General features: G+C 38.9%; 1 long non-coding RNA gene and 2 pseudogenes across 1 annotated transcript in view; all 3 read right to left on the bottom strand.

Annotated features, from left to right (window-relative positions):
- Positions 1-10,920: 10,920 nt before the first annotated feature.
- On the bottom strand, positions 10,921-12,313 carry LOC141571775 (uncharacterized; annotated as a pseudogene).
- A 2-nt stretch (positions 12,314-12,315) lies between these two features.
- LOC141571776 (uncharacterized) lies at positions 12,316-13,166 on the bottom strand (annotated as a pseudogene).
- An 8,790-nt stretch (positions 13,167-21,956) lies between these two features.
- The window catches only part of LOC141571832 (uncharacterized), a 35,702-nt gene continuing 32,842 nt past the window's right edge, over positions 21,957-24,816 (bottom strand). Inside the window, exon 5 of the long non-coding RNA XR_012496889.2 lies at positions 21,957-23,274. This is a non-coding gene — a long non-coding RNA (uncharacterized LOC141571832). The remainder of the gene's footprint in view (positions 23,275-24,816) is intronic.

Here is a 24,816-nt window from a genome sequence, read left to right as displayed (position 1 = left end):
TGTAATGTAATGTAATAATATAATATAATTTAATATAATATAATATAATATAATATAATATAATATAATACAATACAATACCGGGTCTTATATCAATTTTTGCTCCAAAAGACGCATTAGAGCTGATTGTCTGGCTAGGTCTTATTTTCAGGGAAACACAGTATTAATGCAATAATGTAAGAGTAGTAACCCATTTCAAGTTTTCAGATGAGCTCGAAGACCTACCCCCCAAAGCAAGACCCTTCAGGTCAGTCAATACATACTTTTCAGTTGAGCAAAACCCTTGGCTATTGGGAGATTATATTAAAATTGTTGCCCCTTCTACCATAGCCCAAGAGAAGTCATATGAGATTTCTGGGAGGATTTTAAGAATGAAAGCCTCAAGTCTACAAATACTTTCATGGAGGAAGCAGTGGGAATTAACTGCAGAGACAGATGTAGGAAATAACAATAGAAGGGCTTTGGCAAATTTCAGTGGGATAATCAAGGCTACATCACTGAACCTGAGAGCTTAGACTTCAGGTTCCTCATATGTGAAATGAGAGAATTCAAAAGCAACTTCCAGGACCCCTTTGAGCTCTAAAATGATAAATATGTGAGTTAATGGACAGGGCAAGCTGCTTTCCTGTCTCTGGGATTTCTTCCCTTTCTGGTTATGTGGCTATGTGATTCGTGAACTAAAGAGCCATTGGGGAAATTGTATGATGAAACCTTTGAAAATTGCAGGGCCATAGGGAGATTTGTAGAACTGCCCCATTGGTCATGTGACACTTTTTTCGCTTACTCATACAAGTACTGAATTTACTAAGTATCGGCTATGTGTTGTGCATTATTTATGGTGCATGTAACACAGTTGTGATGGGGGAAAAGAATCCTTGTCTTTAAGGTCATTATAGTTTTTTAAAAATTAAATTCAGTCACTTTTATGTGACTTTATACAGTTTGCCTTTATGTTCATGTGATTTTGAGAATAAGAGGAACTTACCTTAAACTTTAAAGGTCTCTGAAGATCTTCTAGGTGAGATTGGCTTGAAGCTTAGCAAAACTTTCAGTAAACTTGGGCAACAACTGGGTTTGGAATCAAAACTTTGAGGTCTGGGGAAATGCTCCCTTTGGTGAATCTTCTAGTGAAGACGTGCCTGGTTATGCTTTGGTCATTCTGAAAACTGTTCTTCCATGGGCTGTATTTTAACATAAGAGGAAATCCTAGTAGGTCCCATATCTTTTTGGAAAATGTCTTTTCTGTGTTGTTTTCATATTTACACCATGTTGTGGACTGGTTAATTAAAAAAGCAAGATTATATTTTAAATGACTTATACTTTTAAGATTTTTATTTTATAAAGTTAAGATTCTTTCTCTTGTTTTATTTTCTCCTTAAGTCCTTGTACATACTCCAATGTGTAAAATAGAGAAACGATCATTAATTTTGAAACATTAATTGCTCTGGATGTGAGAAACATTAAGCTATACATTACTAAAATGAAAGTTGACTTATGTTGTTAGTTATACGGATATACACATGTATGCTATGGTCAGGTTACAGGATCTTGATAGAAATGATTACTCCAGATTACAAGGAGTTCTGGGAGGACCTCATGATGACACAGATTTCTTTCCTGTTGCCTTGGTATTTTCGGAATACCTTACACATCATCTACTATATGTGCCTTTGTTTTAAGTTAGAGTTTGGTTAGATAGAACATTTGAACTCTATTCAACTTGGCAGTGTAGAGAGCCTGGAGTCCAATGATTTGTCTTTAGGGCGGTGTTTGGGGAATAACAAAATATTTCAGAATCATTAAGGGTGTTAGAAGAGGGAATTTGGGAGTGGTTGAAATGCTTTGTGTGCTTCTAAGAAGGAAGGATAGGAGAGATTAGAGAAGGAAAACAGTTTTAAAATTTTCACTTCGAGATTTATAAATATAACAAGCATTACTGCAGGTTCATAATAAAATAAAAATGATCATAAACTGGTAAAAAGATGAAGCTTGTTCTAATCTCAGTGTAATAAAATTGAGAAGGTAAAACAAAAAGCAATTCACATTTACAAAGGCAGGGTCATTGATGAGTAATGTTAGAGCTCCCTCTTGGCCAAAGATAAATCTGTTAGGAAGTCTTTTAAATACAGGGTGGATGACATCATTTTAGTACATATGGTAGTATCATAGATTACTTCTTTAAATACGATTTTCAGGTAGATAGGCTCTGAGGAAGGTAGTCTGAAGTCTTGGAAAAAACACAGACCATATTCAGAATACGCTAGGTCAGATGGCTGTGTGGTCTGGATAACTGTTTAGCCTGTTTCTTTACTTGTATATCAAGGTGATTCCTCTTCTCTTATAGGCGTGTACAGGGAAGTCTCCATGCCTTCCCCTCCCTGCATTTTCTAGGTTTCTAGGAAAGTTTTGCTATACATATGCTTCTCAACTTAACAATGGAGTTATGCTCTGATAAACCCATCGTTAAGTTGAAAATATCATAAGTTGAAAGTACATTTAAGACACCCAACCTACCAAACATCATAGCTTATCCTTGCCTACCTTACATGTGCTCAGAACACAATATCCAAAAGCCGCTGGCAACACAGTACACTGTAGTGTATTTGTTGTTTATTCTTGTGATCTCTGGGAGCCGCTGCTGAGCATAAGAGTCTCTTACCGCATATCACTAGCCTGGGAAAAGATCACAATTTGAAATCTGAAATATGATTTTTACTGAATGCATATTGCTTTCACACCATTGCAAAGTCAATTGTAAGTCAAACCATGGTAAGTCAGGGACTGTCTGTATATCTATCTGCTTTCCAAGATCATGCCATCAGCAAGTCCTAAAGAGCTAAAAGAAGAAAAAGGTTGTTTAGTTCTTGTTTGAATTAAGCAGTACATGAAAATTTAAACTACCTCTTCTAGCTCTGCCAAACAAAGAAGGATTTTTTTTTTTTTTAGCAGGGAAGGCAAATGGGCCTTCCCCCACGAACTATAGGAAAACCTGCATTTTTGGCTTTTTGTTTAGGTGTGGGGGGTGTGGAGAGCAGGGGTTTACATGTGGCTCAGAGGCTTATCTAAGCATAAATAGATGGTTCTGATTGGAACCTGGTTGTTGATTGCTTTTTACTCAGAGCTCTTTCCTGCATTCATTTGTTTGTTCTTTCATGTCATTCAAACATTTCACCATTGTGTGTACACTATTGAACATAGTTCATTGATCTTTATGGAGAAGACTACACTTAAGAGGATTGCCTAATTCTGGATCACAAGATCAAATATGTGTGTAAGTTAGAAGTGAAGCAGACCAGACCTATCTAATAGAACTGTGAGCCCTGGCAACTGCAGTGAGTTAGACAACATGGGTTCAGTCCAGAAAGTAGTCACCAGTCAGCAGCTTGTTGCCCCACCAGGATGTGGACTGCAGAGTGCCAGATATTCCTACTTTTTTTTTTGAAAGAAGTCAGAAATATAGGCTTTAATGTGAAGTCTCCTGATTTTTAAAACACCATGCAAAACAAACAGGGCTCATTATCTGAGGACTGCCAGTTTGTATACTCTGACTCCAGCTATGGTAGCTCCTCTCTTGATCTATCTCCTTATAGCATGATGGTTAAGAACTAGATAACCTGGATACAAGTCATAGCCCCAGTCCATACTAGCTGTGTGACCTTGGTAAGTTTCTTGGCATCTCTGTGCCTTAGTTTCCTCATCTATGAAATGGAGATGATAATACTAGCACTTATCTCACAGGGTTTTAAGGAAGAATCAAGTGAATTAAATATATATATAATGCTTAGAATAGTGTCTGGGACATGGTAGGTGATATTGAAGTGTTTAATATTAGAGTCTCCTTCATGTCCTCTTACTAAGAGGCTTGTGAGACCTGGGAAGAGAGGAGAGGAAAAAAAAGGGGAAACAAACCTTTACTGAGCACCTCCTGTATTCCAGGAATTATGCCAGGTGCTTTGTATGACATGTTCTCATTTAATCCTCATGCAGATTCTTGAGGTAGGTGTCTTTCCCATTTTACAGTAGAGAAAACTAAGATTGTGAGATTCAGTAATGTCTCCAAGGCAAAGATGGGGTTTCGGCTTAAGTGGATCTGATTTCAAAACCCATCGTTTTACCAGAAAGCTTACCATCCTCGACCCAGGGAGATATGCCGTGAATTTGATGCCTGAGGGGACCTCTTTCATAAAGGGATATAAGGGAAATTGCCTTCTAAATGTATCAGCGTGGGTCCAGATTAAGTGGGGAAGCTTTGTTACCCATAAACTTACTGTACCTCCCAAGCAAGCATGAGCTCCTTGAGGGCAGCGACTGGGTCTTTGCTCTATCTGAAGCTCCCAGCATATCCAGTGAGCTCAGATGCTTGCAAAGGAATGAAAGAGGGACTCAAAATCAGAGGCCCTCAATTGACATAGTTTGGAAGAGTCTGGACGCAATGTGCGATGACAAGTCTATCCAGGCCAGGGATATATAGGCCCTAATTACTGCCTAAAAGCCCTCAAAATGTTAAAAAAAACCTTGGCCTCCTTTCCCAACAGTGTTCTTATGGCGTCAGTGAACAGAATCAGAGTGGATGGGAGGAGTGGAAGTGTGTGTGAAGGGAAGGAAGAAGGAAAGGAGAAAAGAATGAAAGTGGGAAATCTGTCTGTAGAGATAGAGAGAGTGGAGGTATGGAAGACAAAAGCCATAGAGCAAACTTCCTGTCAGCTGCACAGAATGATCTTAGGCTTAGATGAACTTCCCAAATCAGGACAATCAAAAATCATACACAACAGTTTCTTTGGAAAAGCCCTTTTCACCTCGGTGTGCTCTGCTTTCAGATTTCTGTTTTCAACAGCTTTTGTTTTGGGTAGTGTAATAAAACATTATGAGAGGTTTACTTAAAAGAATATCTGCTATTATAAATCATATAAAGTCTTTCCTGATTAGGGCTTAAGTCACATCTATCTACAACTCTGAAGCAGAAAAATGTGAGAAGCATTTTGCTGGCTGGTGGCGTTTTTAAAGGATTTTAAATTCCTCTTCCATATGAGAAGCTTGAACATCCACAGATCTTACTAAGTCTTTCCTCATTGACTTAAATGTGTGAGGAGTCAGTGAAATGACCAAAACCACAAAATAAATGATTAATTGGTCTGTTTTCAAGAATCAAATGGAAAACAAACAAGCAAATAGAATTCCAGTTCCCACTCTGTCCTTTATTCACTTGAATCTTTGTCTCCCACTAGACTGAGGGCACTGTGAGGTCTGCTGCGTCATCACTTGCTGCTCTTCTTTGTTCTATCCAGATGGAGTGCTAAGCCTAGGACGGCTGCACTATCCCACCCGAGGGTCAGGCAGGCTCACAGATGCACCTTTGGAACTAATCCAGATACAGAGGGCCACTAAGCGCATCCATCCATAGCCAAACTTCCACATCGGAATGAAAGTCCAGCTAGTGTTCTTTCATAGGCTTCACCTGGAGTCCTGACTCTTTCACCTGAAGGAGCTCTGGCAAGTTTCCTAACCAAGGAGTGTCAATTTCCTCATCTGTGAAATGGGAATAATCCTAAAACCTGCTTCACATATTTGTGATGATTAAATGAGTTGTACCACATGTAAAAGGCTTAATGCAGTGACTAACACATGTTCATAATAGTTAATATTAATAAAATGTTTTAGAGGTGATATCGATCACAGAAGCAGGTGATTGTATTTGCATTGGAAAAAACCCCTTTCAAAGTGCTTTGGCTTTGTAAAAAATTTGAAAAGTTTTTTGGTGTAGGATCAAGAAACTTCATTCACCACACTCCAAAAATGAGCCATTTCTATTCTAGGAAAACTTCTCTCCCTTCTGTAAATTATCCAGACTTTCACATTGGAATGTCTTTCTGTCTTGTTCCTTCTAGGGAAAAAATGGTGTAACTATACAGCAACTATATGTAGATAAAGCAGTGATTGATCAGATTCGCTTTTTTTAAGAAGTAACTTTGTTCCATACTTACTGTTGCCATCTTCTAGGCTATTTCTCATTTTCACTAAATGGGATACAAAATTGTCAGGCCCAAATAAAAATTTCACAGAGCTTGGTTTTCTAGTTCATACCACAAGATGTTTTTGATCAATAAAAAACATCATTGTCAATTCTCAGGGACTATCCTTCAGGCATTTCCTGTATCACATTATCGTAGGGGGAAGAACTGATGAGCATTATAGTGGCGAATCAGAATTCAGAATTGTGCTCTACAATCACACTTCATTTCAAATACATCCCACCCCCAAGAGCTTCCCTTGGTAAAGTTGGGGTGGGGCAGTATAATGCAGCAAAAGGCCACAAGCTTTGGTCAAATAGACCTGCATTTGAATCTTGGATATACCATTTATTATTGGGTTTTTAATGTATTAATTATTCTAATAAATTTATGGAACAAATAGTTTTCAAACTTTAGCATGGATCAGAATCGTGTTAAAATGAGATGTGTTAAAACACAGATTGTGGCTACCACCACCAGAGTTTCTGACTCAGTAGGTCTGCTGTTTAGCCCAAGAATTTACATTTCTAACAAGTTTCTAAGTGAAAATCATGACGATGATGGTCTGAGAACCATTCTTTCAGAACCATTAGGACACATTTTGTTTTAAAAAATGAGGTTCAGATGGTTCCAGAGTTGGGCCAGAGTTTCCATATCTATAAATGCAAAGAATATTACTTGGAATATTTTTGTGAAGATTAGAGATATTGTATATATGTACCCAGACCTTAGTGGGCAGTCAATAAATAGTATATATTATTCTCTAGAGTCAGATAGACCTGAATTCAAGTTTAAGCTCTGTTGATTGCTGACTGAAAGATTCATTGTAAATTCTGCAACCTCTCAAAGCATTTATCTGTAAAGTGGAAGCTATGGTCTGAATTGTGTTTTCCCCAAATACATATGTTTAAGCCCTAACCTCCAATATGATGCAATTTGGAGATGATGCTTTGGGAAGGTAATTATGTTTTGATGAGGTCATGAGGTTGGGAGCCTCATGATGGGATTTGTCTTATAAGAAGAGACCAGATCTCTCTCTCTCTCTCTCTCTCTCTCTCTCTCTCTCTCTCTCTCTCTCTCTCTCTCTCTCTCTCTCTCTCTCCTTCTCCCTCTTCTTCTCCCTCTCCTTCCCCCCCACCTCCACCAATGAGGACACAGCAAGAAAGCACCCATCTGCAAGCCAGGAAGGGAAGTTTCACCAAGAACCTAATTGGCTGGGACCTTGATCTTGTTCTTCTCCAGAACTGTGAGAAACACATTTCTGTTGTGTCAGCCCCCAGTATATGTGTTTTGTTATGGCAGCCTGAGTAATATAGTGGAGATAATCCCTACCCTGTAAATGAGGGCATAATGAGATGCTATGTGTACAGCAGTTGGAGAACACTGCTAGCTACCTGTAGCAGGAAGCAACTAACGAGTTTTAGCATCACTATTTAATAATTATAGATATCACTGTGCCCTTTCTTTCAATTCCTGTGCAGAGTTTGTACTCTTGTCACCTTTGCTAAGAATTCCCCAAATCTGACGGTAAACTGAATGCAGGGCACATGGCTGAGAGGGTAAGTATAGTGAGAGCTAATTCACATCATTGCCTTTCTACTTTGTTGCTACAGATTAATTTCTGACCAAGCATCTCATCTTTGGACCAGCACATATTTACATAAGAACAAAACTGCTATCAACCTTCTGTCTGGGTCCAGCCTGTTCAAGAGAGTGAGCCATCTCGAGTGGCTCATTTTCTGGTGACGTTCCTTTTTGCAGAGCATACTGGTCAGCTGTCTCCTGGGTGGTTTCTTGTGCATGTGTTTCCCATTAAAGTAGCAGCTAAAGAGTGGCAACTGTGAATCTTTTTTGGCTCCTGCTCATGTTCTGATTTCTTCTTCTGTAATTAGCCTGGGGTGGAAGTTTTTGGAGGAAGGGAGCAGGAGGCTTATTTATGAATTGAAGATTGGACTTGAAGCATATTACACTGGGTTAAATCACTCATACTTAGTTGTGATGAAAACTTTCCCCTGGTTCTCCCTCTCTCATTAAAACATCCTTATTTACAAGTAGATTTCTCAGGCTTTACATTTCTACAATTGTCAAGCATCTAATTTTCTTTTAAAAATCATGTTAGAGTATTAAAGACTTGATTGAAGCTTTAAAAGTGAAAAGGAAAAAAAATAAAGTCAAATGCTTCTGGTTATCTTAGGGACAATATTTTATCATGGAGAATAACATTTTGGAATCATCTAAACAAGGGTGAACAAGATATCAGGGGGTCACTTTTAATAGTTTTTATTATTTTACTTATGTAAAATATATTATGTACAGCCACTCTGGAAAAAGTTTGGCAATTTTTTTGGTAAAGTTATATATACATGTACCATGTGACCAATAATCCCACTCCTAGGTATTTACCCAAGAGAAATGAAAATTTATATTCACAACAAACTTGTACACAAATATTTACAGCAGCCCTATTCATAATTATCCCAAACTTGAAACAACTCAGGTGTCCTTCATTGGGTGAGTGTATAAACAAACTGTGATACGTTCGTACAATGGAATACTACTCAGCAGGGGAAAGGAACAAGCTGTTAAGACAAGGAACAATTTGGATTAATCTGAAAGGCATTTTGCTGAGTGAAAATTACATGAAAAAGGTTTACCATGCTTCCCCAAAAATAAAACCTAGCCGGACAATCAGCTCTAATGCATCTTTTGGAGCAAAAATTAAAATATTTTTGTTATTATATTAAAATAAAACTGGGTCTTACATAATATAATATAAGACCGGGTATAATAATATAATATAATATAACAATATAATATAATATAATATAATATAATATAATATAATATAATATAATATAATACTTGCTCTTATATTAATTTTTGCTCCAAAAGACATATTAGAGCTGATTGTCCAAGTAGGTCTTATTTTTGAGGAAACAGGGTATATGACATTATTGAAAATATAAAACCATAGTGAAAAGAACAGACAGTGGTTTGCCAGTGGTTAAAGGTAGATAGGGGATTATAAAGTAGTAGTAGCACCAGAGAACTTTTGGGGGGATAGCATTGTTCTGTACCGATTGTCGTGTTGGTTCTATGACTTTATATAGGTACTAAAATTCATAGCACTATACACCAAAATAAGTCAATTTTACTGTTAATTAAAAAAAAAAGATTGGTGGAGGGAAATAAGACATTATATCCCTTTCAGCTATATAAATGATTGTCCCACTGTGGTATGCCATGAGGGTTTTAAACGTGTGTTAAGTTGAATCTATTATGGAATTTCTGTACAGGTAGGAAGTATGAGGAAGAGATTTGTTTTTGACTGTTGTACATAACGATGGGAAGGAGGAAGAATGGGTTCAATTTTATTCATGTTTTTACATACAACAACAATCAAAACTCATAAGACAATATAATGAGTTAACAATATTCATAAATCGCTTTTTGAAATCTCTAATCCTCACCACTTATTAACTTTCTGATCTCCATTGCATTTTCAAAAATAAATTGCATCTGGATTCTGAGTCTGAGATGCTTGAGATGGGAAGAAGTTGGGTCAAAAGTAGGAGTTCATTTTCCTTTATACTGCACATCGGCTATTCATATCCTACCATCTGAAACTAATTTGTTGTGTGTAATTTCTTCCATAAAGTTGCTGGAATAAACAATGCATGCATAGCTCCTTAGATGTGTATTCAGCAGGGACTTGCTTGCCTGTGTGTGATTTTCAGCTCTCTCAGAGCTTTCAGAAGTACCATCCAGCACTGGAGCTGTCATGTGGGTTCTCAGAGGGCCTATTATTTATAAACTAGGGGACTTGTGTGTATGGTTTTTTATCTATGACTGATGTGATATGGGCCATGCTCCCCACTCCCAAAGTGTTCCTAAGTCCAGTTCAGTGAATTCATAATGGGGAACAGACAGGCCCACTCTATGCCTCTGGTCCAAATAAGTACAACAGTTTAGTCCAATGGGTGAGAAGTTACAGCATTGTGGTCTGTCACTTGCTCCTAGGAAACGAAAGGCACCTCAGGTGGTGCATTTTCCATGGTGGCAATTAGTTGCTGGGTTTGGCCTGACTTCACTTCTGTGATGTGGATCCTAAAGCATTTCACAAAGTTCCATGAACCCTGCCACCTCCCATCCTTATTGCCGGGAGCTTTGCTGGGTGGTGGCATGACATAGAGGAATAAGATACAGTCCTTCTCACAAACCGTGCAAATTTCTTTCCAGTCCTTACAATGTATGCAAGTCCTTTTCAAATTGCACAATCTAAACTGCATTTTGCCTCTTTTAAAGAGGGAGTATACTAGGACCAATACGGGTCACTTCTTTTGTTCTTTCTCTCAAAAAATCCATGTTTTCGTTTTGCACCCATAATTAAATTAAAATATTAGGCTTGAAGATTTCCCTTCTGAATTTGTATACTATCATTACTTTAAGGAAGAGAGTAAAAATCATTATAGAATATTTTAGAATGCTCTTGTCAGCTCTAGAAACATAGTTTTGAGTACCCTCCTTGTAGCAAAAAGAATCCTTCTCCCGGAATCTTCTGGCTCACACTTAAACTTTGGCACGTGGTTCCCTCTTGCCTTATTTCCTTGGATGCCATCAATTCTTATGTTATTCAAAAGTATTTGTAGAGTATCTTCTATAAACCAGCCACTGTTTTCAGTACTAAAGAAATAAGATAATGTCACAGGCTTCATGGAGAGGGGGAAGACATAGATTAAACAAGGAAATAAAAAATAATTCTAGAGAATGTGAAATGTTAGGAAGGAAATAAAACATGGATAGGATGGAGAGTGACTGTAGGGGTAGAAAGAATGCATCACTTTAGATGACAGGTGGTCATGGAAGACCTCTTTGTAGCAGTTGCGTTTGAGCTGAGTCCATAAATAAGAAGTCAGCCATGTAAAGACTGAGGGAAGAATATTCTTGAGTAGGTTTTTTCCCAGCAGTTTCTATACTCTTCATATTTAAGTGATCTGGTTTTTCTTTCATAGTCAGGATGAATCACTCTAGCCAGCCCAGTAACTCTCTTCTTGGCCTGTTAATTCACAGGCCAGAGGAATCCAAAGTGGCTGGGCAACAGTCTTAAGTTCTAGTTCAATTTAATCATTGTTGTGTTTCTTGGAGAAAGCATTCCTCCCTTTGGAACTAAAACCTCTAGGCCCTCAGAACAGAAGGTCATGGGAACAGGAAGCAAAAGTTTTGCTAGTGGGTTATTAAGGGTAATAGTGAGTGGTGCTACTCTCATTTCTACTCTTGAATCAAGAGTAGACCCATGAATCCTAGCTATTGGAGAAATAACACCACATAATGGATGCTGATTCAGAGCATATATAGCCTTCTGGAGAACCTTGCCTCAGCCCTACAAGGTGCCCCACCTAGCTGGTGCTATAACTGAGTCTTCAAAAGGTCATTCCAAAATTCTGTCAGGCCAGCTGCTTCAGGGTGATGGGGAACACGGTAAGAATTCTACAAGCCTGGGCTCACAGCTGCACTTCCATTGTTGTGAAGTGATTTCATTGATCAGAAGAAATGCTGTGTGAATACCGTGAGGAGGGATAAAGCATTCTGTAAGTCCATAGATGGTAGTTTTGGCAGAAGCACTACATGCAGGAAAGGAAAATCGATATTTGGAGTACGTGTCTATTCCAGTAAGAACAAAACACTGCTTCCATGGTGGAAGCAGGCCAATGTAATCAGCCTGTCACTAGTTAATTGGCTGATCACCCTGGGGAATGGTGCCCTTTGGGGGACTCAGTGTTGGTCTCTGCTGCCGGCAGATTGGCCATTCAGTATTGACTGTAGCCCGGTCAGCCTTGGTGAGTGGAAATCCATGTTGCTGAGCCCATGCAAACCCTTCATCCTTGCTACTGTGGCTACTTTGTTCATGAGCCCATTGGCCACTAACAAGAGTGGCTGGGGAAAGAGGCTGACTAGTAGCCGCAGAACGAATCAGCTTATTCACTTGGTTATCAAAATCTCCTGTTGAGATCACCTTTTGGTGAACATTCACATGGGACACAAATATCTTCATGTTTGTTTCCCACCCACCCCCATTCAGAGTGGTCTATTCATATACCTACCTCTTTACCAAATTTCCTTGTCACTAGTTTTTCCAATAATGCTCCTGTCAAATCTCTGACCATCCAGCCAAAATCATTGGCCACAGCCCATGAATCAGTAGATGATTATATTTCTGGTCATCTCTCTTTCCAACCAAAGTGAACAGCCCGGTGCACTGCTTGAAGTTCTGTCCACTGGGAGGAGTTCCCTTCACTGCTGTCCTTTGAGATGCCACTGCTTGCTTACAAGGTTCAATCAGCATAATGTCATCAATGTAATGGACATGTGTGACATCTTGCCAAAGGGAAAGGTGATCAAAAGCTCCAAAGTTATGACATAGGGCTAGAGAGTTAATATACCCCTCAGGTAGGACAGTGAAGGTGTATTGCTGGCCTTACCATCTGAAAGCAAACTGCTCCTGGTGGTCCCTGTTGACAGATATGGAGAAAACAGCATTTGCCAGATCAATAGCTGCATACCAAGTACCAGGAGATGTTTTAATTTGCTCAAGCATTGAAACCACATCTGATACACCTGCTGCAATTGGAGTCACTACCTGGTTAAGCTTACGACAATCTACTGTCATTCTTCAAGACCATCTATGTTCTGCAATAAATGTGTTGAATGAGGATGTGGTGGGAATCACCATTCCTGCTTTTTGCCAAGTCCTTCACAAAGGCACTAATCTCTGAAATCCGTCCAGGAATAAGGCCTTGCTTTGCTTTACTATTTTCCTAGGAAGAGGCAGTTCTAGTCGCTTCCACTTAGCCTTTCCTAACATAAGAATCAATTATGGTCTGGGAAACAGTGTGGGAATTCTTTCAGTGGCTGAGTACCTCCAATTATGCATTCTAGAACTGATATAGCCACAGGACAGGTCCAAGTACCCACTGTGCCCACTGTGACACAGACCTGAGCTAAAATTCCATTGGTCACTTGACCTCCATAAGCCCCTACTCTGATTGGTGAACCACAGTGATATTTTGGTTCTCGTGGAATAAGTGTTAGTTCAGAGCCAGTGTCCAGTAGTCCCCCAATGGTCTGATTATTTCCTTTCCTCGACAAAAGGTTACCCATTACCCTGGTAAAAAGGCTAATGATCCCTTTGGAGATGGCTGGGAGAAAGATTAATAGTATAGGTTTTTGGCAGTGTACTGGGGTCCTTCCTCAAGGGGACTCAGACTTCTCCCTTCATTCAAAGGGGTCTGGGTCTGTAAACTGGCTCAAGTCTGGATATTAATTGAGGGTCATGATTCAGGTTAGACTTTTGCTCACTTGACTTAGAACTTTTATGCTTATACAGGTAAGTAAGAATTTAGTAAGCTTCCTATCTATGTCACTTCTAGGAACACCATGATTAACTAGCCAATGCCACAAGTCTGCAGGAGTCAGAATATTCTGGATGCTGCTCTTCTTTTTGAATTTTTTATTAGTTTCAGGTGTACAAAACAACATAATGATTAGATATTTACACCTCTCACAAAGTGATAACCCCTCCAGTCTACTACCCCTCTGACATCATACATAGCTAGTACAATACCATTGACTACATATGTTCCCTATGCTGTACTTTACATCCCGTGACTATATATAAATAAATACATATATACATAACATATATATATATATGTTTTCATATATATAACTATATATGTGTGTGTGTGTAATTATAGTTGACATTCAGTATTATTTTATATTAGTTTCAGGTGTGCAGTGCAATGGTTAGACATTTATATAATCTATGAAGTGATCCCCCCAAAAGTCCAGTATCCATCTGACACCCTACATAGTCTTTACAACATTATTGATTATATTCCCCATACTGTATTTCACATCCCCATGACTATTTTATGACTACCAATTTGTACTTTCTAATCCCTTCACCTTCTCCTCCACCTCCTAACTCCCCTCCCATCTAGCAACCATCAGGTTTTTCTCTGTATCTTTGAGTCTTTTTCTGTTTTGTTTCTGAGTGCTGCTTTGAATCTGCTGTCCATTATAGTAACCACACTACCTTGCCTTGGGTGGTTGAGTGCTGCCACTTGGCCTCTGCCACCTGGGGAATGCAATTTCCCCCACTGCATTTAGGTTTCCTAATTCAGTGACTGCAGTTCCCACTGTTAGGTCCGGCCTACAGAGAAGAGTGATCACAGAGCTCTTCAAGTATGCAGGGTTCCCTCAGGAATTTGTTTCTCACAATCATGGTGAAAGGTATGTCTCTGGACTCTCCCACGGTGGGTGAGTAGGTCTTAAATGACGTATCCATTCTAACATTCCAGTCTCCCTAAGTCTTTGAATCCCTTCCTCTACATTAAACCAAGGTGAGCATTTCTGACACAGTAACTGTGGACCACCTTTTGTCCATGTTTCAGCCAACTAACTAAACAGACTGTTAGAACCCTTTCTAACTCCTTGAGCTGCAACAATAAATGCAGAGTGTCTACTCAGTGAATCCATACCAATAAATTTGGCCTGATTCAACTTTATGTTCCTTCTACCTTTGTCCCTCACTCATATTATTCATTCTCAAATACATTTCCTGGATTTCTGTCTGTATGAGTCAGAAAACGCAAATAGTTCCTTTGGAGTATAGGGCACCTCCTCGTGGGTCACACTCTGTACCTCAACTTTAGGGGCCTGCTTGGACTAGTGTGTAGTTACAGATCTAGAAGCAAAGAGGGGTGGTAGGGCTAGGTTCTGAGGAGACTCAGCATTGTCTTGCATGGCCATTGCCTTAGTGGAAGCCATTACAGTTTTCTCAGGCAGTGCAGGGTTAATCCCCTCACACAGGGGCTGGGAGGAGGTGGAGAGGCCACTCCCACTGGCAAAGAAGACTCCTCAGAATTTAGGGGTTCAATGTCCTCAAATTCATCAGTGTCTTCCCACACATCCCCATTCCAACTTTCAGGAACCTATTACAGTCAATCCAATCCAAGAGTTGGATATATTGGTCTAGATTTCAGGGAATAGTCAGGGATAGATATATGCATTTGTGACTCATTAGCATATAGACAGTATTTAAATATATGAGAATCACTATACTGAAACCCTCCACCCTCTCATGAGAGACTGTCTATAGAAACAAGACCCAAGGACCTAGTTAGGAAGGTTTCTAAACTTTCATATTTAGGTATGCACTATTGCTCTGGAAAGAAGAATTAAAATGATGATTTCCAGTACAAATAACTCATTTATTCATACAATTGCTAAGAGCCTACTGTGTGCCAGGAAATCTTCTACGTACTACGGATACCACAGTGAACACACAGTCCCAGCTCTCAAGATAGCTACATACTGGTGAGGAAGACAGGCAATAAAAAAACAACCAAACAAGCATACAACCAAATGTCAAGTAATGATAGCTACTATGAAAAAAAATAAAGCTGGGTGTAGGGATAGAGAGTGATGCATTGAAGGGGCTATTTTAAATAACGTAGTTGAGAAAGGTATTTTTGAAAAGGAGTAGAGATTGAAGTGGGAGAGCTAGCTATGTGAATGTGGAGAGAATGGAGCAGAGTTGGGTATGAAAAACAAGGAAGAGTGGCAGGGAATGATTGAAAGGGAAGCTAGAGTTCTGGTTCCATAGGGAAACGGGGAGAAGAGCTTAGTCTTTTCTCTGTTTGAGGAACATAGTCAGTTGAGCCTATGAAAGAATGTATATATTATATGTATAGTATACAGTATAAGGCAAGTAACTTATTGTTTATTAAATTTGTTTATTGTTATTGTTCATTAAATTTATTTTATAAGGATCCACAACATTTGTATCACTGCTTTTATATAATAATATTCCATCCATGTTAAAGCATATATATTTCAGGAATGTTACTCCTCTGAAAACTCTTGATTTCACACAAAATATTATAAATTGGTTTTTCGTCTGATCCCTTCACTATAGAAGTTCCATTAGGGCAGTAACTTTGCTCACTGCTATATCACAAGGGCCTAGAATAGTAGCTGGAACATAATAGGTGTTCAATAAATGTTTGAGAAATGAATTAGTAAATAAAATACAATGAGCTTGCTGGTCAAAGCACCTTGACCCTTCAACTAGAAAATGTCGGAAATACAAATGAATTTAGCCTAGTTGAAAGTAGAACTTAACCAACATGTTATCTTTTATGGTAATTTCTTTGTAGAATTTTTTTATTATAACATCTGTTTTAGTGGTAATCATAGGAAATAATCCCTATTCAAATAATCATACCTATTTATACTCCATAAACTCTTAAGTTAAAACAAAAGATAAGCAAAGATGGCAAACAAAAAATGTCTACTCATTTTTCTCCCAAGTTATAAAAATAACCAGCAGCTTTTAGGTCGTTTTATTTAGTAATATATTTAGCAAGGAAGGTACACGTGTGTTATAGGCATAAACGTGAACTATTAACTTTTCTGGTTTCAGTGATAAATCTTTAAGAGTGGTAGGCTAATGATCGGTAATTTGCAGTTTAGGACTACCTCTTAGAAACATTTCTCTTCAGGGTTAAATTAAGAGTGCTTATTTTATTGTTTAACCATAAACACATCACAGCAAATCTAACCTGAGGTGTTTACTGATGATGCTTGTTTAGATGCTGAAGGCAATGCATTAGGAACTGATGGTGACCGATTCTTATCCAATCAGTTCCTGATGCAGTATCTACGACATCAAAAACTCTGACATCATATTAAGTATCATTTATTTCCAAATGCAGCAACTTTGTTCCCTCTTGTTCCTACATATTAAATTTGCAATTAAGTAACTCTTTTTAATATGTCATGTGACAAATCAATTCCAAGTCACGCTAGTGAATAATTTCCCCAATTACCAAAGGAGACATTGTAAGTATAACGTCTGGAAGACTCACTTAGCATAGTCATTTATTTCATGGCAAACTAACATGGATAAGTATTTTTTTAGAGAGAATATTTTAAAAACAGCTTTCCTTAAGCTACTCATTACTGTTTTTTAATGATAATTTAAAAACTATTAAAATCCTAAAGTAGATTTGAATGAGATAATCTGACAATTATTTAATTTCAGATTCATTAAGATAAACTGCGTGTATACTTCAAGGTAAGTTTATCAGGACTTTTTAACTATACTGGAATTCTAGCTTGCTGAAATGATGAGGTTAGAATTAGAATTAGTAGATATAGGAGGTACATGGCACCACAAAAAATGTAGTGGCCAAACATACCACTCAGAGAATAGTATTGGTTTCCTACCTTATTGATCATTTTGCAGGTCAGCTTTTGATAATCTCATTGGAAAATTCTAATTAATCCTCTAGAATTCCTCAAATATAGAATGAATAAAGGGCCCTAGCATTACTTTGCAAATCCATCCTTCTGTCGAATGGAACCTCTGTTTTATATGGGCTATTTTGGACATAAAGGATAGGAAATAATTGAGTAGGGGATTTGGAAGTAGAATAGAGGTGGAGCTGAGAAGTACAAATCACAAAATGGAGACTGAGAGTCCACTGATTGCTATCTGTCTGTCTTCATTTATCTGGATGCCAAGTAAGACTGAGCCTTAAGCTTTCATCGTATTTTTATTCTAGAGATGGTGAAATTTTGGAATATATTAAAGTACTCCAGGGACATAATTTTCAGCTTATTTTCTCTCTTTCTAGAATTCTTATCTATGATCAAGTGTGTTATGAAGTGTTTATTAACAGATATTTCCTTAAGGCTTATATGCTTTTCATATAGAATATTTCAGTAAAGCCAAAGGACTTGTATGCAGGATGGTATTAAGAACCCTAAAGACTGTTGGAGCAGGAACACCAGGAGAAAGACCCGAAAAAGTCAGCCCATCATGATATTCCCCTGTAGCGCTTGTGGTCTTGTGTAGATATAATTTTGGTTTTTGCAGCTAGATTTGACAGATTAGGGAACTAAGTTAACAACTCTGGCAGTGGCTGGGAAATTGCTTGTTATTGTGTTATTTTATAAGCAAAAGGAATGTGATAAAGAAATAAAAGTAAGTGAAGAACAGGTTCCCTCAATATTTGATTGTTGTAAATATCCTCTGTGTGATCTTCTCTTAGTGTCATTTATCAAAAGTAGCAGGACAGGAGTCCAATGGCACACATGTGATGATTCTAGGCTTCTGTTGACAATTTGGAGTGCCTAGTATAAGACTGCAACAAGTTTTGAAAGTACTGAGGACTGGGACATAGTGGCTGGGAATGTTAGATATGGGAATATCATATTTCATTACAAACTGCTGTAGGGAAGAGTCATTCATAGAGATGGGTGAAAAACCCTATGGAATCCAGTGGTTATCAAACTTGTGCATGCAGCAGAATTATCCAGGGGGCTTGATAAAATATAGATTGCTGGGACACACACTCTGAGTTTCTGATTTAGTAGATCTGAGATGGTGCCTAAGAATTTGCATTTTTGACAAGTTCCCTGGTGATGTAGTCCAGGGACTATAATTTGAGAGCTAGTATTCTAGCATGTTCTGAGACGATGTGGGCTATTGGAAACTAGTGATCTTAAATGGGACTGTAATAAGTGAGTATCATAATCTAGAAGGAAAAAGGCCAGAATTAAGCATCTACAGAAGTTCAAGTCCTAGTAATTGTTGGAATTCAGGAATGTTGCTTGTTAGACATCGCTATGTTACTACAAATCTTTTAGGAGTACATTTGCAACTTCCTCTTTTCATTTTTTTTTCACCCTAGAAAAATCGTAAAATAGAAACTCTGCAGTTCTCTGGGCTACTTGAGTTTGGAAATATAGCTAGTATGCCTGTAGACAGTGCAAAATGGTAATAAGGGAAAAAAGCTCAGAGATAGGCTATCATAAAACAGAGAATCCTGCAATCCAGGTCACAGTTTTGAGCAATCTTTGCATTGTGTAAGCTAAGGGCATCTTCCAGTAATTGAGGTGTCCGTAATAGAACTAAAAAGTGGAGGGTCACACTTTCCAGAGTATCTCCCAGAGGTTTTCCCAGAGAGATCCTCCTGTTACGTCCCTTCCAGGTGACAAGACTGTCATACAGCTGGGGACAGCCTTACGTGTTCCGAAACTTGATTCAACTCGTCTCTTCTTCCAAGATTTTCACCATACTGGTCCCACAATGCCTACTCATTCTTCAAAACTCCATCTCATCTTCAGTCTAGATGAGGTCTCCCCATTCTTTACTCATAGTAGTTAACTCTCTTAATTACAATGGAGATATTTACATGATTGGTTTAATAACCAACTTCTCCACTAGACTGAGCGGGGGCAGAGATGGTTTTTTCACAGCTATATTCCCAATACAGAGCCTTGTACCTCATTGTCATTAAGCTCTTATTGAGTGGAAAATGAAAAGCAGTTATATTTGATGGGGAGCAAAACTTGAAGCTAGTTTCTTCTTGGTCAAGCAGGTTGGCTAAGTGTAGCACCTTCCCCATCTTTACCCCATTCACACCACCTTGTTCACTGCTAGTAGAGCGTGGGGTGCAAGTGCAGCAAGTTTTGAGAATCTGAATTAAATAATACCACATATTTAGGAGAAGTTCAGCCTTCAAGGATTACTCAGAAAAAGTGGTCTGGATAGACCCAAATTGGATACCTGGTAAGTTACCAATCTTGACAGGCTCTAACTGATACAGGATTAAGTCTGCAAGGAGGAAAGCTTCTTTAATCCTGCTCTGTCTCAACAGAAGACAGTTCTGGCTTGGTTAGGATGGCCAACTTTAGTGATCATGAAGATTTTGTAATGATCACTGAAAGCATAACCATTTTTGTTTTGTTCGTGTTTTGATTTTTTTTTTTGGAAGGGGGTGTGCCAAAGGAAGACAAAAGACATACTTTCTGGACATTCAACAACTGTTTATCCTCCGATAGTACAGCACGGGGAGGACCATACAAAGTTTTAATTTGGATGTGCACAAGAGACAGATATTATGAGCTTTGCAGCTTTGATGGGGGTGCTGCTAAGATGTCTCCAGCTGGTGACTTCATAGGTCTTTCTGGTAGCACATGAAACTTTGGCTTGATTTGAACCTGCCCACCTTCCTTACCACATCTATTCAGATGCAGAAGATAATAAAGTCCTTTGATGGCACAAGAGTGACCATGTAGGTAGCTTGTTCTCAATAATGGAATAATACTTGCTCTCAAGTTGGGACTTCCTCACAACACAAGGCTTCTCGCACCAACTGAGGGGCTAGGTCAGCCTCCTGAGCCAGCTGAGCTCCCAGTGCCAGCTCTCTAATAGAGCTAGAAATCTTACTTGACTTTTTCAGCTAGGACAGAAATGTTGATTTCTAGCACTATGGAGGCTCAGTCAAGAGTTGTCAGGGGAAATGATCTCAGGAGGAGACCTTTGCTCAGTTGGGGAACTGACAGGTAGTGTGGAAAGCCAGGAAATCAGTGGAGAAATCATTTGACCTCTGGAGGCTCTGGTAGGCATCGTGGCTGAATGGTGGTGGAATACTTTGGGGCAGGAAGTCATATCTGGGGAGGGAGCCAAGGATGCTTAGAAAACAGTCAGTACAAACTTTGGGGACCACAGGTTGATGTGCAGTACATGCTAGGACACCAGGTGAGGGCAGAATCAGGTAGCATAAAGAAGCAGTTTGGGATGCCCTTTGCATGAGGCCTTAACTAACTACGGGCTGGAAGACGCACATGGCTCCTAAGAGCAAAGCCAAGTCCAAGCCTAGGTGATGTCTGACACGAACAATTAATTCTCAGAGCCTCAGCGAGTTGGGATCTGGGGTCACACAGAAGTATACAGGCTGGAAGAATGAAGAGCACATGACTACTGGTACTGAGCAGAAATAGAATTCAGGTTTGCAGCAATAGCTCCGGTCACAGATTCAGCGCACGTCTAAGGTGCAGGCCTGCAGACTGATAATAGGCTCTGGGAGAGACTCTGGCTGCTTCCACTTTGACTCACAGAGTCTTCATGGTGTATGTGGAGAAGGAATAACAAGTGCCACACTGTTGGCGCTGGTGACTGAGAGCAGGACTTAGTTCCCAGGAGCCCTAAAGTTTTCAGGTAGTGAACAAGACAGACTCTCTACTGAAAAGCTGGGAACCGTGTTGTCCTCTACCTTCAGTTAGGATTGGCATAAACTAACCCCTTCTAACAACAATATTTTGAATGTCTCATTGGCGTGATGGCAAATCCTCCCCTTATTTTGATGCTAATTATTACCAGGATGCAATTTAGAATTTCAGATTCTATGTGGCTGAAAAGACAGGTGATTTTTTTTTTCTTAAAGCAGCAACACAGCTAATTAGTTGCCAATAATGGGGGCTGTTGACTCCTGAGCCAGTTTTCTTTTTGTTCTTTCCGTTCTTTCATACTAGTTTTCTGTTGGTAGGAATCTGCCTAACCTGTGGTCTACACTCCTAAAGTTTAATTGCAAGGAAGTTATTTGGAATCCATAATCAATATTTTTCTTTAGATAGAGTTTATAAATGATTAGATTCCAAGAAAATGTTATTCGATCTATGTTATGTATAAACAAGTCGTGCCACTTTTCTAATTAAAACTCTTGCTTCTCTAATCATTTACTTGCTTCTCTAATCATTCACAAAACCCTAAACCCTTATAGCCCACGCAGCTAGCCCTCCAACTCCATTTCCTACCAGTTTTCTTCTCACTGCCTTCTTGGCTGGGCTCAAATACAGTGATTCTCACTTCTGGCTACCCATTAGAATCCCCTGGGTAGCTCTTAAATAGTGATGCCAGGCCCCACCCCCAAGCATCCTGATTTCATTCATCTGTGGTGGAGCCATTGACATTGGCATTTCTAAAAGGTCCCCTGGTGCCTATATGTGTGGAGAGTACTACAAACATCTACAGACAGCAATAACATACTTACTGCATGTATGAAAGCATGGCAACAAACACAATTCCGAACACATAGTATGCACTCAACTATTTTAAAAACAGTTCTTACTGCCTTGAATTATATTCATTTCCCTTTCCTTTTGAAAATATAGTTTTCTTTTTAGAAAAATTGTCACCAAGTATTGGAATTGGGAATTTTTTAAATGTTTGAAAACAAGGGTTATTTCCATTAGCAGGAAGGTGCAGATGTTTGGAGAGTTCTCAGCGCCCTCATGAACCCTGAGAATTAATATGAAGCCCTCTTCTTAATAGAGGTAACTTACTTATAGTTTAGTATTTATCCTGTTAATCTGGCAATAACTAATCCTCAAACTGATCTCCTACTTACTACCCAACTAAATTCTGGCAAGACAACTCATTAGGTCATAATATACTAATCTGCCTCAACAGTGGAAATGAAATTTAATCAGATAGACACACAAGCTTCTTTTCTTCCTGAAGATACTTAAGAAGCAATGTGCCATTCGAGACCTTTGAAATAGCATCTTGAATAATTTTGGTTGTTAAAGTTAATCCTGCATTTAATTATAAAGTCGCACCATCTAATTTGTTTTATGTTGCTGGGTGAATGAGGAAGAGAACTGGCCTTGATTTTTCACCCTGAGGAATTACATTTGTTCTCATTGTTTGTTTGTTTGTTTGTTTTGCAGAATATAGTTTTCTGCCCCTGTTGTCAGGAGTCACCAAGAATTAGAGTTAGGTACAGCTCAAAAATCTTGTGGCAAGTTTAGCTTGAGCCATAGTTGATTCTAAATTTCAATACCAATGAGGACACTTGAATGTGGAAACACTCACAGAGGGAATGAGGAAAGGCCATTCAGTGTGATGATCTGAGCAGCTGAAGTTTGAGGAGAGGCTGGCAGGAAATCATCCTCTTTTGGACTGCTTGGAATTTGACAGAGTAGCACCCACAAAAAGAGTGAGAGGAGCTTTGAGAAGGAAAAAGTTTTAGGTTCAGCTTCTAATACCCAAACTCACTTGGTTGTAATTTTTTTAAAAAAAAATCAAGTAGCATTGAAGGAGCACATTCACTAGCATACAAATCCAATGAAGGAACATTAATTCCCCCAACTGGTTGCCTTTCCAGTACAACACGACTTCAGAAAAAGACTTTAGTAAAAGAGGTTAAGCATAAAACAGTCACTTTTTTTTTCTTGGTTGTGAAACAGAAACTTGGTACTCCAATTTTGGTTGCCATGCAAATCTTTTGATTCGTTAGGGCAAGGAAATTGCTCTGTTTAGCATAATCCCAGAGACCACTGTGGGGGATTGTATGAACATCTCACAGTTGCCAGCTGAGATTAAGCCAACTCACAGCCATCCAGGTTAGACCTGCAAGAAGAAAATCTTGTGAGCAGAGGTGCACAGGAGTCGTGGTCAGAAGTATGCTTTGTTCACTGAGCCCATCAGCTGATGACCTAGCGTTAAAGTCTCCTGTCTCCCTGCTTTTTCCTTGATGAGACATTATCAAGCTCCGCCTCTTGATGAATTGAAACCCTATTTTCACACATTTCTGGCATATTCATCATTGCATCTAATGTTGTAAAAGTCTAATCTTTGCATTTAGAAAGGATTTGTTCTATTTAATCCTTACATAATAAGAAAAACAAGTAGTAGTATACCGTGTTTCCCCGAAAATAAGACCTAGCCAGACAATCAGCTTTAATGCATCTTTCGGAGCAAAAATTAATATAAGACCCGGTATTATATTATATATTATTATATTATATTAACCCAATTTTATATTATAGTGAAATAAGACTGGATCTTATATTAATTTTTGCTCCAAAAGATGCATTAGAGCTGATTGTCCGGCTAGGTCTTATTTTCGAGGAAACACGGTAGTACAGGTAAATGTAAAACCAATCACTTGAAAACAATTTTAAAACAAACTATAAAGAATTTGGGAACACCAAAGTCAAACACCCTCAAATACTTCCGTATTACAAGAAAACCAGCAATTACATAAGTAAAAAGACACATGACCATATATTCACCAAAGGGGCAGGTATGACCATGGGGGTCCAGGTCTCCACATTTTTTTGATATTAGTTTCCACAGCCTTCCCTTTGCCCATGCTGCTTAATTATACCTAAGTGGGGTTGGGCCATGAGCTTCAGCCCCTTCTGTCTACTGGGTGGTGCTATTAATGATAGGAATAAAGATAAAGAAAAGAGGGAGGAGGAGATGCTTGTAGCAGTTCTCCATCATCTGCTGTGGGAATTCTCAACTTCAGTGAGCGTGAGAAACTTCTTACAAATGTAGGTCCCTGGGACCCACATTCAGATTTTGATTCAGTAGGTCTGGTGTAGGGGCTGGGTTTGCACTTTCTCTCTAGCTTCATACCATACTAGACCATTTCTTCCCCTACATCGTAGACTCCAGCTCTAACAAACCACTTGACGTTACAAGAATCCAATGAGCTGTATTATGCCTTTGCCCGTGCTTGGAATAGTTTCTGTTTCCTCTCTCCTTCTAACACACACCCATGTGCACTGGCATGCATATACACCTCGTGTGACTCACACACGCTGAATGTAAGATCAACATCAGACACTGCTTTCTCTCTTCAGTCTCTCTTCTCTGTGATCACATTCAACTTGTACTATCTCTGTTTTGGTACCTCTTATAAACTCTGTTTTTTCTGCTACCCGTTGTTTACCTCATTAGACTGTGAACTTCTAAATGTAGGACCCATGCTTATTCATCTTTACGGTCTCAGCCATAAAATTCTCAGCATAGTACCTGGCACTTAATAAGTACGCAATAAAAATTCGTTGAACTAAATCAAATGTTCATTGGAGCAAGGAATTATGGTTCCATCTCATAACTTGTCTTTAAATAACTAAGACTTGACAGCATTAGGATAGTGAT

Source organism: Rhinolophus sinicus, chromosome 2 (assembly GCF_057876585.1).
Source record: "Rhinolophus sinicus isolate RSI-liver-muscle chromosome 2, RSI-T2T, whole genome shotgun sequence".
NCBI classification, from domain to species: Eukaryota; Metazoa; Chordata; class Mammalia; order Chiroptera; family Rhinolophidae; genus Rhinolophus; species Rhinolophus sinicus.
The sequence above is the reverse complement of the archived record's forward strand: the minus strand, read 5'-3'. Positions and strand labels throughout refer to the sequence as shown.